This window comes from Marmota flaviventris, chromosome 2 (genome assembly GCF_047511675.1).
Source record: "Marmota flaviventris isolate mMarFla1 chromosome 2, mMarFla1.hap1, whole genome shotgun sequence".
Classification (NCBI taxonomy): Eukaryota; Metazoa; Chordata; class Mammalia; order Rodentia; family Sciuridae; genus Marmota; species Marmota flaviventris.
In genome coordinates this window covers 152,967,080-152,981,955 of record NC_092499.1, presented here as the reverse complement: position 1 = coordinate 152,981,955, position 14,876 = coordinate 152,967,080, and positions in this window count along the sequence as shown.

Genomic DNA, 14,876 nt, shown 5'->3' with positions numbered 1-14,876 from the left:
TTTGGACATACATTTGTCTCATAGTGACTGATTGGCACAGCTTCGTGGTCAAGCACACTTTCCTTTCCTGTGCTTCTTCCACAGTTTTTTTTTTTTTTTTTTGTCTGCTCTTAGAAGTGCCTTAGGAGAGTTAAAGAACTAAGGATGTGCCTCTTTTTGTTTTCTGTTGACGTTATTTTGCTTATATTTCTAAATATTTAACTATAAAAATATTAAACATCTACAGATGTATACAGAATAATATACCAAATCCCATGTACCCATTACCAGCTTCTGTAATCACCAAGTTGTGACCAATCTTATCTTTGTTGTTTATTTGGGTACACTCATGCATGATCAGCACAACCAGAAACATAAAAATATTCACTGATTTTATTAATATTACTCAAGGCCTTTCTTCATACTTGAAAATTATTGTATCCAATGTCCAAAAGTACAACATTGGAACTCTGATTGACATTGAATTCCAGTGTTATATTCTTTTTGAAAGAATTGACATTTATATATTGAAACATGATCAGTGTCTCCATTTTGTTCTGTGTCCACACCCTGTGACTTTAAAGTGTCCTCTGAACATTCTAGTCTGGGATGGTCAGCTTGTGTGTTCTCTTTTGATTTTGTTTCCTCCCCCTGTAGCTGAGACCTGAATCCTGAATTCTTTTCCTGCCAGACTTGCTATTTGAGAGTACTCAGACAGCATTCTGTGTATAGTTAACTGCCAGGGTCATATTTCCAGCTGGGATATAATTTATTCAGCAGATATTTGTGGAGCCCTCGTCATGGCCCTGTGTCATAATGGGAGCTGGAGAGAAAGTGATAAACAGACAGATGTAGTCTCTGCTCTCTACTGGAACCAAAGGATGCATTGAAGACAGAGAGTAGGAGGGCTGACCTGGTCTAGGCAGCCAGGAGGGCTTCCTGTAGGAAGAAGTGTTTAGGTTGAACTCCCAACAGTCAATAGGAATGAGCCAGGCAGAGGTGAAGGATGTGAATATCAAAGGAAGGGGGATAGACAGTAGGAAAAGCATTTAGGCAGAAACATCAGCTTCTGCACAAATCCTACAGGTACCCGGAAAATGAATGGCCCACAATGAACCTGGAGGGTAGGGGTGGGGGGTCACAAAGAGCTGGGATGGGCCCACTTGAAAGATTATGATAGCAGCTGTCCTTGTCATCACTGTCATCTGGTTAGACCTGCTCTGTATTAGGATCTGTTCTTAGCCCTTTGTGTTTATCTCAACTTCACCTTCACAATAATCCAGTAAGTTAGACATAAGGAAAGTGGAGCTCAGACAATTCATCAACTTGGCCAGGTTTACATACCTAGCCGGATTGTGAGTCAGGTTTGAAACTTGGATTCCAGAGCCCATTGTGGCAAGCTAAGACATTGCTGAGGAGTTTTGTGCAGGAGGCTTGTGGAGTTATGCTATTTGTGATCAGCTGCTGGGTGGAGGGGCAATTATATTTGAACTTCTGTATCTGCATGTTCTGCATCTGCCAATTCAACCATGCTCAGATGGAAAAACTTTTTAAAATCACCTTTATACTAGACATGTACAAAGGTTTTTCTTGTCATTATTTCATAAATAATACACTATGGCAAGTAGGTACATCATACATTGTGTTTAGAATTACAAGTAATCTAAAGAAGATTTAAAAGTATACAGTAGAGTGTGTCTAGAGTACATGCCATTGCCATAGTTTGAATCAGGAGTATCCTCCAAAGGTCCTAGGGTGGGACCTAGTAAAGTCCTTAGTGTGGGACTATTGGGAGATTATGGAGTCTCTAGCAGGTAGGAGCTAGTGGAAGAACTACAGACCATTGGGGATGTGGCCTTGAAGGGAATGATGGCACCCAGCCCCTTCTTTCTTTTGTTTCCTGGCCATGAGGTGAGCAGTATTGTTTCACCACATGTTCCTGCAATGATATGCTGCCTTGCCCAAAGCAACAGAGCCAACTAATCATGGACTGAAAACTGAGCCAAAACAAACATTCTCTCTTTATAAATCCATTATCTCAGGTCTTTATTATAGTAGAGGAAAACTAACTAGCACAGTCATGTACCCACTACTGTATTTTCATAAAGAATAATTTCACAGTCCTCAAAGTCCTTAGCCCTTACCTGTTTATCCCTCCCTCCCTACTAATCTCTGGCAAGTCATTGATCTTTGTTTTGTTTGTTTATTTCCAGTTTGCCTTTTCCAGAATGTATATAGTTGAAATCTTATGGTATTTAACTCTTTCATATTGGCTTATTGGTGCCTTGAAGCTTCCTGTGTGTCTTTTCATGGCTCAATAATATCTCATTTCTTTTAAGGGCTAAATAATATTCCTTTGCTTAGACATGGCACAGTTTATCCAGTACTACTGAAGTTAATTTTGATTGTTTCCAATTTTTGACTATGAATAATTGTGAATTGTGAACTGCTACAAATATCTGTGTGCTTATCTTTTTCTTTCAGAATGCAAAATCAGAAAATATCTTCTAACTCCTGAATATGGAAAAATTCTGTAGGAATGTAAAAAGGGGCCACCTTTTAGTATCCTCTCCAGTAACATTCAGTTCAGAGATAGCAGATGACCTTTTGCCCAGGTCTTCTCTGTCAAAGCCCATTCTGCACCACCCCTGCACAGGATCCAGTTTGACCTCATATGGTCTGTCGTGCTTGCCATAATGAGTGTTCCAGCAAATAGGATTCCCTGACCAGACAATGAAGAATTAATTGAATTTGAGTTGAGAGGTTGGCTGGAAAGTAGACATTTCCAGAGCCAAACTCATACAGGGTATTTGAAATATTGGAAGTGAATAGATGAACTCTGTCAAGAAAGCCGTGACGGAGGTCCACAGCAAATCCATTAGAAAAGAAGAAGAATCAGCACTAAAGGAGGTACAAGAGAGTACCAGAAAGAAGGAAAGAAGAATAAAATAACATCATGAAAGGCAAGAATTTTTAGTACAGAGAATTATCTTAGCCAGTTTGGGTTGCTGTAACAGAGACTAGATGCCTTAAACAGGTTTGTCTCTCACTGTTCTAGAGGCTGGCAAGTTCAAGATCACAGGGCAGCATGGTGAGGTCTGGTAAGGACTCTTCCTGGTTTGTATGTAGCTGCTTTGTTGTTGCGTTTTCGCCTGGTGAGAGCAGACAGAGGAAGGAAGTTCTCTCATAACTCTTACAAGGACACTAATCCATTCTCGAGGGAGCCACCCTCCTGACCTCACTACCTCCCTGAGGCTTTATCTCTAAATAGGGTCACATTGGGAATTGGGTTTCAGCATATGAATTTTAGGAGGACACAACATTCAGTCCAGAGCAGGATCCTTAGTATACTGGGAGAGTGAAGGAAAAATAAGCACACATGAGACTCAGTAGGAGAAATGAGGTTGGAAGACAGACTTAGTGACCAAGGGCTGGGGAACATGCAAAGGAGGGGGCATGATAGAGCAGATGTGGACAGTAACGCTGCAGAGTGGGGGCTATAACTGTGACCATGGTCTGGAGGAGGACTGTGGTCCAGGAGGGTGTAAGCTATGCTTATGGAAAGGTACAGGTGCCCTCAAGGGAGACACATAAGTGGGTTCCCACCAGGAATGTGGGCAAGATGGGATTAAGGGTACAGGAAGCAGAGGATTAGAGTCTGAAAGTGGAGGAGGAAAGTAACACCCAGTTTTAGCTGTACTTTCTTTTTCCCAGATCCACTTGAAATGTCCTTGAAGGTAAACTAGGTGTCAGAGCTGCTATGTTGTTTTAACTTTAAAAGGAAGAACACTTAAAGGGCCATACTCAGTAACCACTTTCTATCATACTCTGAATTTAAGGTTTTAAGTTAATGTGACTGATTACAGCTACACCTAGTCTCCTGCCTTGTACTAGACACTGAATTTACTGAACTTTATCTCTTTTTTCTCATGAATTTAACATCAGAATTATGATATGGCCCATCCCTACCTGGATTTCACAGTATAATGAAGGATAAAGATATTAATACACACATGTACAGAATTACAGTTGACATGCCACACAATAAAGGGGGAATTAGTAAGTTTTATGAAAAAAAATGCAGATGGGCTTTAATTCAGATCACTTAACCTGGGAAACTGTGAGCAAAGGACATAGACCCTGAGACCTGAAGGATAATGTGAATCCATAAAGGGAAGACTGCAGGCCGAGGAGACTGCAGACTATTGACAAATGGAGCTTTGACAGTGCCACTGTCTCTTCTAGCGTCCAGGTCTCCTCCAGTATCTGCTCCTGGCTGGTGGGTGCAGTGAATAATTGCAGCAATCAGAACCACCAGGGAAGTTGCCTGATGACTTTGTGGCCTCCATGAGCAGTGTTCTCAAGGGCACATTGCTTGAGGAATACATGTCTTACGAAAGGGATCTGGTTTAGATTCTGTCTCCTGCTTCTCAAATATGATATATTGGAAAACATCTCCAAGGAGGTAAAAGAGCATTCTCTTTTCAGTTCTTACATTTACTCTTTGATGTGATCCAGCTTGCATCTATGTTTCCTCTCTTTTTTTCTTCTTTTCCTTATTGTCATGCTGTTTAATTTTTTTTCTTTTTCTTCCCCCCCAAAAAAAATCAGACTTCCTCCTGTCTTGCTTCCTAAGTGGGGAAAATGTGAATGCTTTTTTCACAAAGTGTGTGCCTGTGTTTTGTTGTTTTTGAGAATCCACCCAGCCCTGTAGGTAAAAATGGTTGATTCAGTAGTGAGATTCAAGAGATCATATTCATATTCCATTTTGAAAGCCCAGAGTAATTAATATAGACACTATTCAAGAATAAAGTATGACTTACTAGAGAGGTGTTAGTTGGGACTAGAGTTTTAAATTTGGAAGATACTAGTGGCTCCATTGATAACCTGGGCCTGGTATGGGATAAGATTGCATCACTGAGGAGAAAAGTGAAAATGGAGAAGAAGGAGTTCAAGAGTAAGCTGTGAACATTTGAACTTTCTACTTTTGAGAAGGAAAGCCAAAGCCAAAAATTAAAAAAAAACCATTCTGCTGCTTGGGGTTGAAGATGCAATTAGTTTAAGCTAGGCAGAGTAACAAAGAACCACCAGATCTCAGTAGCTTAAACCATAAGTGGTTTTTCTTTCAACTCCTGGCACATGGGCAGCTAGGGCTTTCTGCAGGCCACTTTCATCCATGCTAATGGAGCAAAGTCACCAGTCTTGGTGTCAGAAGGAAGAAAAGAACTGGACATGTTGATCACAAACAAATGAAATATATCCACTCAAAATGACATACGTCACTTCTGTTTCACTGGACAAAGCAAGTTACATGTCCATATGTAGCTTCAGGAAGGCCACAAGGTGCAGTTCTTCTGAGTGCCCTGAAGCAAATGATAAGTGGATACTACTGAACAGTTTTAATGCCCATCCTAGTCCACCCTTCTTCTCACTGGGTATTTGATTCAGTCTTCTTCCTACACATATAAAAATTTAATTGCTCCCCATGGGAAACATCCTCAACCTCAAAGTCAAGATTTTTGCATGATTCCCAGTGTCTTTACATGAGGATACTAATATAACTTCTCTTAATGTGGGACCTCTGTGGACCAAAAGGGCAAGTTACCTGATACCACACAACCATATGCGCGCATACACACACATACATACACACACACACACACACACACACACACACACACACCATACAGTGCAGTGGGACAGGAACAGAATACTTGTAGTGAGCACTCCTGTTCAGAAAGGAGAATGGGAGATAGGAGGCATTACTGGCCACTAAAGTCCTAAAATTCCTCTGGATAGAGGCTATGAGGGACCCATACCCTTGATCATTCTGTTTCCCAATTCTCCCATCCACTGTTCTGATCTTGGATCCTTGCTCTTTGGAGAAAAGGGCATTGAAAACAATGACCTTCATAGTAGTTGGCAGCTTTCTCAGCCTGTTTCCTACCTATGGTAGGTTGGGGGACTCCAAAGTCAATTAAAGTCTGGAACAATTACAGGTCTCCACTACTTAAGGCCTGTGCTTTCTCTGTCCTGCCCTCCAATAGGCTTTGGATCTGGTGGACCTCAGTGAACCACAGGTGCATGTTGCCATGCTCCATTCCTCTTGGAGACTTCTCAGAAAGGCTGCATGTCTTGGCTTTCCTGCTCCTACCTTGCCCCTCTCTCTTGACTTAATTGTAGGTGCTCAACAGTGAGACATACCCTTAAGTTCTTTTCCCTGAAACTTTGTGCCTAGTTTTTCAAATGTGTGTGGATCAGCCTTCAAACAACCATAATCCAAAGAACGCTCCTTCAGGTAAAAGTCATTGACTCCTTATCTATTCCACCTTAGTCTCTACCACTTTCTTGACTTCTTAGGATGGCACCAAAGGCTTACTTATTGTGTGATGAATGTGATACATATTTTAAATCAGCAGTGAAAAACTAGACCATTTATCTGTGTAGTAAAACTTGATTATCCATATGAATACTACTCACTAGCTAAATCTATTACTATACACAACATTTAATTCCACATATATTAAGGTGTGAACATTTTAGGAGAAAAATAACTACAATAGCTATATAAAGAAAATATCAGGGAATAATATTTATTTGGAGTTGGAGGAGGACTTGCTAAGCAAGCCACAAAATCCACAAGCCAAAGAAAAAGAGCACAGATTTTATTTCATTAAATTTTCAACTTCTGCAAGTTAAAGTCAACACATAAAAATGAAAAGAAAAATAACTCATAATGAGAAATTAATTGAACATGTAATATACATAATACACAAAGAAAGACTCAAATCAATAGGAAAAATAAACAAGGAAAATTAATCAGGGGCTATACATAAGCAGCTCACAGAAGAAAAAAACATGCAACTGGCCCATGTACATGTGAAAAGTTGATCAATTCCATGTGTAGTCATGGAATTGACTACAATTCCTCTCTCTTCTGGCTGTGCAAATTAAAAACAATCAAACTCTGACCACATTTTGTTCACCAAATTGGCAATAATTTACAAGATTAAAGATAACCATCCTTGATAAGTATGTGAGGAGTCCAACACTTGCATGATCAGGATGTATATATGATTCTTGAGGACAATATGGCAATTTCTATTCAAATTTAACATGTAATTCCATTTGGCCCAGCAACTCCACTTCTAGAATTTTTCCTGTTACAGTTTCTACCTGTGCAGGACAAGAAGCTATGTCAGGGTTCCCATTTCACTCTTATTTTTAAAAATAGGAGGAAAAAGTCCAAGAAAGAGAAATGGTTAGATTAATAATAGAGCATCTGTACAAGGTAAAGCTGTGTAGCTGGGGTAGAAAAGTGAATGAACTCTGAGACTGATATGGAAAAATATCTATGGTATATGAAAAAGAAATCACCAAGAGCATAGATTATGATCTTCATTATATCATTGAAAATATCGAGGGGACCTGTCTATGAAAAGGAAATGTTCAGAAGGATGCACAACTAGTGTGTCTTTCTCTCTGCAAGGCTGACCACTTTGCTGAAGTCCCATTCAAATGTCACAAGTGCAGGGTGGAGCATATTGCTGAAGGCAAGTCACTTGTGCTGTGCCCTGAGTAACACTAAGTGCTAGTACCTCCATTAAGGGCCAGTTGTGCTGAAAGGCTGTTTCCCAGTGTGCAAGTGTGCATGCACACACAGACACACATACACACTTGCTACTTGAGTTTCTTCCTCAGTAGTCTTTATGAGTTCCTCAGACTCTGTGGTTCCTCCTCTCTCTTCTAGTTGTGCTCCTCAACCTTGCCTCCTATGCTGCCTGCTTTTGACTCCTGCAACCTTTGTCTTCCATTTCTGCTCCACCCTCCTGCTCTTACCCTCTACTGTCCTGCTTCCAGATGTGGTAGACACATAATAATTGCAATGAATGCTGCCTTGTCCTGAGAGGAGGGCCCAGCCTCCTCTTCAGCAGCATCTGAGGTCCTCCTGAGGGAGGCTGAACAGCTGCATCTTTGCTGCTTTTTTCTCATTCTTGTGTCTGTCAAGGGGCTCTGGATAGCTGCTCAATCTACCAGACAGCCAGGAGATCAGGGCTTGCCTGATTGACAGCCAGTTGGAAACCCTGGAGTCCTTGCATATGTCAGAATCCCTGGAATGTAATCTTATGTTGTCTAGGCCTTTGTTTGCCATCTGTAAGATCAAGGACTAGACCAGGTGGTGCTGGGTTCCTTTTAACCTGAATATCCTACGCAGCCCTAATATGGCTCCTTGGGCTGGCAGCTGTTGACTGGTCCCTGACAACCTCTTAGTTGAATTTTTCTGCCATAAGGAGTACAACCTGGCAAAGAGTTTTTGTTTCTTTTCTCCCCATATTTTATGACTTTATTTTTACACAGGTAACGTGACTTAATTTTTTTTTAAAGTAACAAAGAATTCTGAAAAGATTAATTCTCTGGAGCAGAGTTGCAATCTCTGGTCTCCAGCCTAGTGGTGGCAGCTTGAAGGCTCTGGTCTCTCCATATAAACTCATCCATGGCACATGACGTGCCTTGCAGCTGGCAGTGCATCACAGAGCACATTCACACACCTGCTGTTTTCAGCCAGGGAAAGCTTATGTAGCCATTTCATGAGCACCTATGTCCTATTCTATGAGGATCTTTCCATTTTCTGAGATATCCAGGGATAGTTACCAAGAAGCCATTTGTAATAGCCACAAAGTACATCCTGTGGGGATCCTGGTCAACAAATTTTTATTGAATAAGGCCCCTGGTCAGCTGATTTTTTTTATTGCTTTCTATCTATGTGATAGAGGAACTTAAAAAAAACCAAATATCTATTTTGGCTCATGATTTCTGATGTTTTAGTTCATCGTCAGTGGACTCCATTGCTCTGGGGTGATGCAGAGCAACATGGCAGAGCAGGTGTGGTGGAGAAAGAGCTGCTTACCTCAGGGCAGACAGGAGGAAGAAAGAGAGAGCATGTACCAGGGGCCAGGGACAAGATATGTCTTCAAAGATACATTTCCAGTGACCCATCTCTTTCAACTAGGCCCCATCCTCATAAAGTTTCTACCACTTCCCAGTAGCTAGAAACCAGGCCTTCAACATAGATTCCTTTGGGAGATATTCCAAATCCAAACCATAATAAGCACCTACTTTGAATCAGACACTGTACTATATGTAGGGAATTTGATTTTAAAAAAATGCATCCCCTGACACTTAGGGACCTTGGGTTCAACTTGAAGGCAGATATGCTAAGCTTTTGCCTTAAGTTGCATTACATAATCAAAGTGTGTATAGTAGGCATCACTTGGCTTCTCCATTGTATATATACTCAATTAAGTTCAATTCTCTCAATTAAGTTTTTAATTTTATGAGCAGAAAACAGAATCAAATAATGATTTGATTTAGAAATTCTTATGTTATTTTGTATTGAAGCTCTTTCTCAAGTGAAGCTAAAGAAAATGAATGGTGAGGGATTTTTTTAACTTGATTTTCAACTTTTATCCTTCCAAATGCTTTAAAAGGGTAACTATGGCTAAAGATTTTACTGTGAGGGAAGAGAGCACAAAAGATATACTGATGAAGGAAATCGCAGGATCACTGGAGTGGAAGGAATCCCCTGAGGCCACTTATTTTGATTGCACAGCTCACAGTGGTAACCCAGAGGCTCCAGGTTCTTACAAAGTGTACATTTAAAGCAGCAGCATCTTTGATTTCACCCAAACCTAATGATATTGTTGTAATACCTTTCCCCAACTGCGAAACCATCTGCTGTTTAGTACTGTAATATTGTACCCTAATTATCTCAAAGATATACCTGCATGCATATATACGCAAACACACACACATACATACATCACAAGTACGCACCTATACTTACATAGACACCCATAAGTGCATTCATAAACCACTGATACATAAACATACTGATTGTATAGAAATAAATAGCAACTGTGTTGGATGGGTCACAGATGGAGCTTACTTAAACAGTGTATAAAATGAGGGGAAAAAATCACTGGGCTCCCTTCTGTCTGTATCTTGAGAGCAATTTAAAAGCCTTCCACGATTTGTTCTTTGTTTTGAAGTGTTTCAGTTAACTTGCTATTAATAATACCATTTACATTTTATTGAGTTTTATAAAGAGAGCAACCACATTTATTAATTTCTGGATACATAATATATTAACCTATAAGCTTAAAAATAAAGAAAATGGAGACTCTGATTGTCTATAACATGATGCAGTTGGATTTTCATTAATTACAGATGACCAGTATATTTACAGTTTTGCAAAATGTTTTTTAAGAGTAAGGAGCAGCCCAAGTCTACCTGCTTTACCTTTTATAGGAAAAATGCAGTATAGCTTTCCCATGAAATAGAGCACTTCTTAAGCTGGAAAATCTAGATAAGATATAAGAAATATCTTGTCTGGGCTGAGGATGTGGCTCAAGCGGTATCGCGCTCACCTGGCATGGTTGCGGCCCGGGTTCGATCCTCAGCACCACATATAAACAAAGATGTTATGTCCACAAAAAAAAACTAAGAAATAAATATTAAGAAATTCGTTCTCTCTCTCTCTCTCTCTCTCTCTCCCTCCCTCCCTCCCTCCCTCCCTCCTTTAAAAAAAAAGAAATATCTTCTCAAATGTCAGACTCTGCATTTCAATTAATTTTAAGGTGTGTTGTGTACCTATTTTAGGCCAGATACTGCATTTTAATGAACAAACAGAACTCCTTGTCCTTATGGAAATTATATTTTAATGAGGGAGAATGGACAGTAAATACAAGATTTATGTATAATGTGCGGATTTATGTATAATGTGCAGATTGTTGGTGAACAATAATGAACAACAACAACAAAGAAAAAACAGAGAAGGGAAATTTAAAGCATGGGGTAGCAGGGCAGGATGGACATTTAGACTAAAGAGTCTAGGGAGCCCTTACCAAGAGGTGTGGAAGATTGGGAGGCTTGAAGAACAGGAAATGGACCATCCCAAGAAGTGAAAGGATGGGAAAGGCCTGTAGCTGGCATGTGCTAACATTTTTTTGGAAATAGTTAGGGAGAGTGCTTAGTAAAGGAGGTGAGAGAAGGAGACGGGATCAGAGTGGAACAGAGTGCCATGTTATTTGGAGCATGCTAGGGTGTGGTAAGACTTTGGCATTTTCTCTGGGTAAGGATGGGACATCACTGAAGTGTCTTGGATAGAATAACTTGATCATAACTTAAGTTTAACAAAAGCACTGTGTGGAATACTATTCATTCATAAAAAATGAAACAATGTGTCTGAGCCTAGAGAACATTATGTCAAATGAATCATTATGTTAGTTATTTGTCAGGCACAGACAAATACTGCATGATCTCACTCACATTTGGAACCTAAAAAAGTCAATCTTATGGAAGTTGGGAGTAGAATAGTGGTTACCAGAAGTTAAAGAGGAATGGTAGAGGGCAGGATAGGGAGAGGTTGATCAATGGATAGAAGTTACAGTTAGATAGGAAGAATAAATTCTGGTAGCTATGGTCAATAATAATGTATGGTATATTTAAGAATAGCAGAAGAGAAGATTTTGAAGGTTTCACCAATGAAAAAACAAAGGAGGTTATGGATATGCTAATGACCATAATGTCATCATTATGTAATGTTTACCTGTATCAGAAGATCACATTGTACTCCTTAAAGCTATGCAGTTGTTGTGTCAGTTAAAAATAAAACAATGAACCACCAAGTGGGGGAAAGATAATCATCGTGGCTGCAAGACAGGGATACTAGCAAGGAATCAATTGCAATAATGCAGGAGAGAATGACAGTATTTGGATAAGGACAGTAGCAGGGAGCCATGAGAAGTGGGCAGTTCTATTTTCAAAACATTTTTAGAACCCCATCAGGACTTGATGATGGGCCAGATTTAGGATGCAAAACAAAAGTGTTAAAGTTGACTAACTACTATATCTTTGGCCTGGCCAAATGAGAGACTCGGATTACCCTGATCAAATATAAAGGATATTACAAAAGGATTTGATTTGCAAAGAAATATGAGGCTCCCTGGAGCTGAGTTTTGAGTTTTATTTAGTTCTATATATTACACATTCAACTTGTGAGGAAGTAAGGGAGTACCTGGGAGCCAAAAAATGAAAAGGGATTTAAAACGCAATGCCACAACTTTCAGCAATGAACAATAAGGAGAAATATGGAGAAACTGACAAATGGAAATTATAATAAGAGACTAGATGCCTTTCAAAGTAATTTAAAACAACAAGAATAAAATAGCAATATATAGAAAATCTCAACAACAAAATAATGGGATTCTAATATATGGAGCCTGTAAAATTGCAGATTATGTAAAATTACAAGGTTCCCACTAGGTATATTTGTTTTAATTCTATTCATCTGTTCACCAATCATTTATTGAGTTCCTCCTATTGACCAATTATATGCTTTACAGAATTACATGAGGAACAAAGAAATTTAAGTCATAGGCCCACTGCTTAAGCCTAAGCAACCAGGCATAGTGTAGAGTGTTAATAATGAGGGGGTATCATGGTGCTAGCAAATTTGGGAAGGGAAAATGATAAGAGAAAAGTTGTAGAAATGATTTAAATTGTCTTAAAAGCAGTAGGAATTATCCAGCAAAGTATAGGATGCTATAAGGAGAAGTGCAGAGAAGCATGGAATGTTTGCACAGCTTGAACTTTAGGGGGGGAAACAAGTGACCAGAGAGTAAAAAAGCATATCAGATGAATATTGGGACAATTTAAAACTCAAACTAATATAGTAATAGGTTGGTACTCATTAAATAGGTAATAATTCTTGGGGAAGAAAAATGTACCTGTCCGTGTTAATAGAAATAAATGAATTAACAGGGAAATAAAAAGGAAATAAGGATGTCTCTTTCATAGTGAAATATCAATCAATAAGTTTAAGAAATGAAGGGATTAGAAATCCCCACTTGAAAACCACCAAGTCCTAATTGTTGCAGATAAGTATTTTATTGAGTGCTAAGACCAGTGTGTATTGTGTGTGTGTGTGTGGGGGGGGGGTGGTCAATGAGAAATGGAATAGCCACACCCAGTATCTTTGCAAGATACATATTAATTACAAATGGGAACTTTTCTAATTTTTAGTGGAGGAGAATAATGGGCATCATCTTAACCAAGACACCAAAATTAGCATAATTTTAGTAATGGACCAAAAGGAGGTCATATGTCCTCTGATGTTCCCTGGGACATAGCATTATTTTCATGGTATTCGTGCCAGAAGTGCATAACAGAGTCTAATCATGAAGCATCACAGGACAGACCTGAAGTGAGGGACATTCTACGCTTAATGTGTCTCAGTCATGAAATGAAAGACTAAGAAATCTTTTAGTTTTTTTTTAAATACTAGATTATAGATACGAGAATGAAATACAATTCAGGATTCATTCAGAATCCTGAAAAAACAACTGCCATGCTTCAGAGAACATTATTGGGACAATGGGTGTCTGGCTTTTATATGGTTTTAGTGTCCCCAAGATCCATGTGTTGAAGTTTGACCCCCATTGAGAGGTATTGAGAGAGTAGACACTTAATCCAACTATGATCCAACTAAGAAGAAGTAGGGCTTATTGGCTGAATCCTGGTAGCTTTATGAGAAGAGAGAGAGGGGCCAGAATGTATCCATGTTTCCCACACTGCACTGCTCAGGAACCTGACAGCAAGAAAGCCACTGACAGATTCAGCCCCTCTATCTTCCACCTTCAAATTTGCCAGCCAAAATAAACCTCTTTTCTGTATAACTCCCCTGGTCTGTGGCATTATGTTTTTAGCAACTGATAATAGACTAATACTATGGATAAGATTTAAATTCAGTCTTTATATTCAATTCATATATAGAGAGAATGTAAAACAAATGTCGAACATTAACCTTTCTAGTTGTAAGATATAAGTTGTAATCTAGTTGTAAGATATATGGGAATTCCCTCATAGTATTTCTGTGACTTTTCTGTAGTCTAAAATTATTTCAGAATAAAAAAAAATGTAAATAAGAAAGTCAAGGTCAAATAAAAAGTGGCCTTTTCCACTACATTATGGATTAGTCTATAAATAGGTAATACTTCTTAGTACTTTATCCAGTAGTCCTAGTGGTCACTAATTCTTGGTGACTTATCCAGCAGTCTTCATGGTTCATTCTGAAAAGTGTAGGTCTCTGGGCCGCTTCCAGCAGGGGAGTGACTCACTCAAACCCTGTTGCTCCTGTGCACTGCTTCTGCATTAACACCGTCCCAAGGGAACATGCCTTTAAGGAAGTCTTCAAGTTTTCATAACTCCTCATCTGAAAAATATTCCCCTGCAGTTGTTAGGGCAAATTTCATCATAGCACTCCCCCATCAGGGCCTCACATTGCTTCCAGCATGTTCTGGGGATGCAATAATGAAGGTATTAGAACACATGCTGTCTTGCCCTGTAGCACATTCTCATAGGTGCCATTGCAGGCCCAGGTTTGTGCACAGTTGATGACTCTCACTTCTTTCTGCCACGTTGCTTTCTGTGCAGGCTGTGTCCACTCAGCTGTTGTATATGATTTTTTGCTCCACTGCCTTTGAATGCCTTTGTGTCCCAACAAAGTAATTTTGTACAACACAGAATAAAGGTATGAATACTAACTGAATTATTGAATAATTAAATATATATACACACATGTAATTATGTACTAAATGTATATTTTAATTAGTAGACTAGGAGAATTACCAATAACCTCTCTTTCTGGTCTGATATATATTATATAAATTGTAAAAATTGTGAAAATGAAATGTATATAATATAAAAATGGATACATCATTTTTTACAATTGAATAGCCTCCTTATAAACCAGTCTAAGCCACAGTAATCCATGTATGTCTCACTCCACTATGAAAATGTGGACATCATCCATGTCTTGTGCGCCCATTTAGTTATGT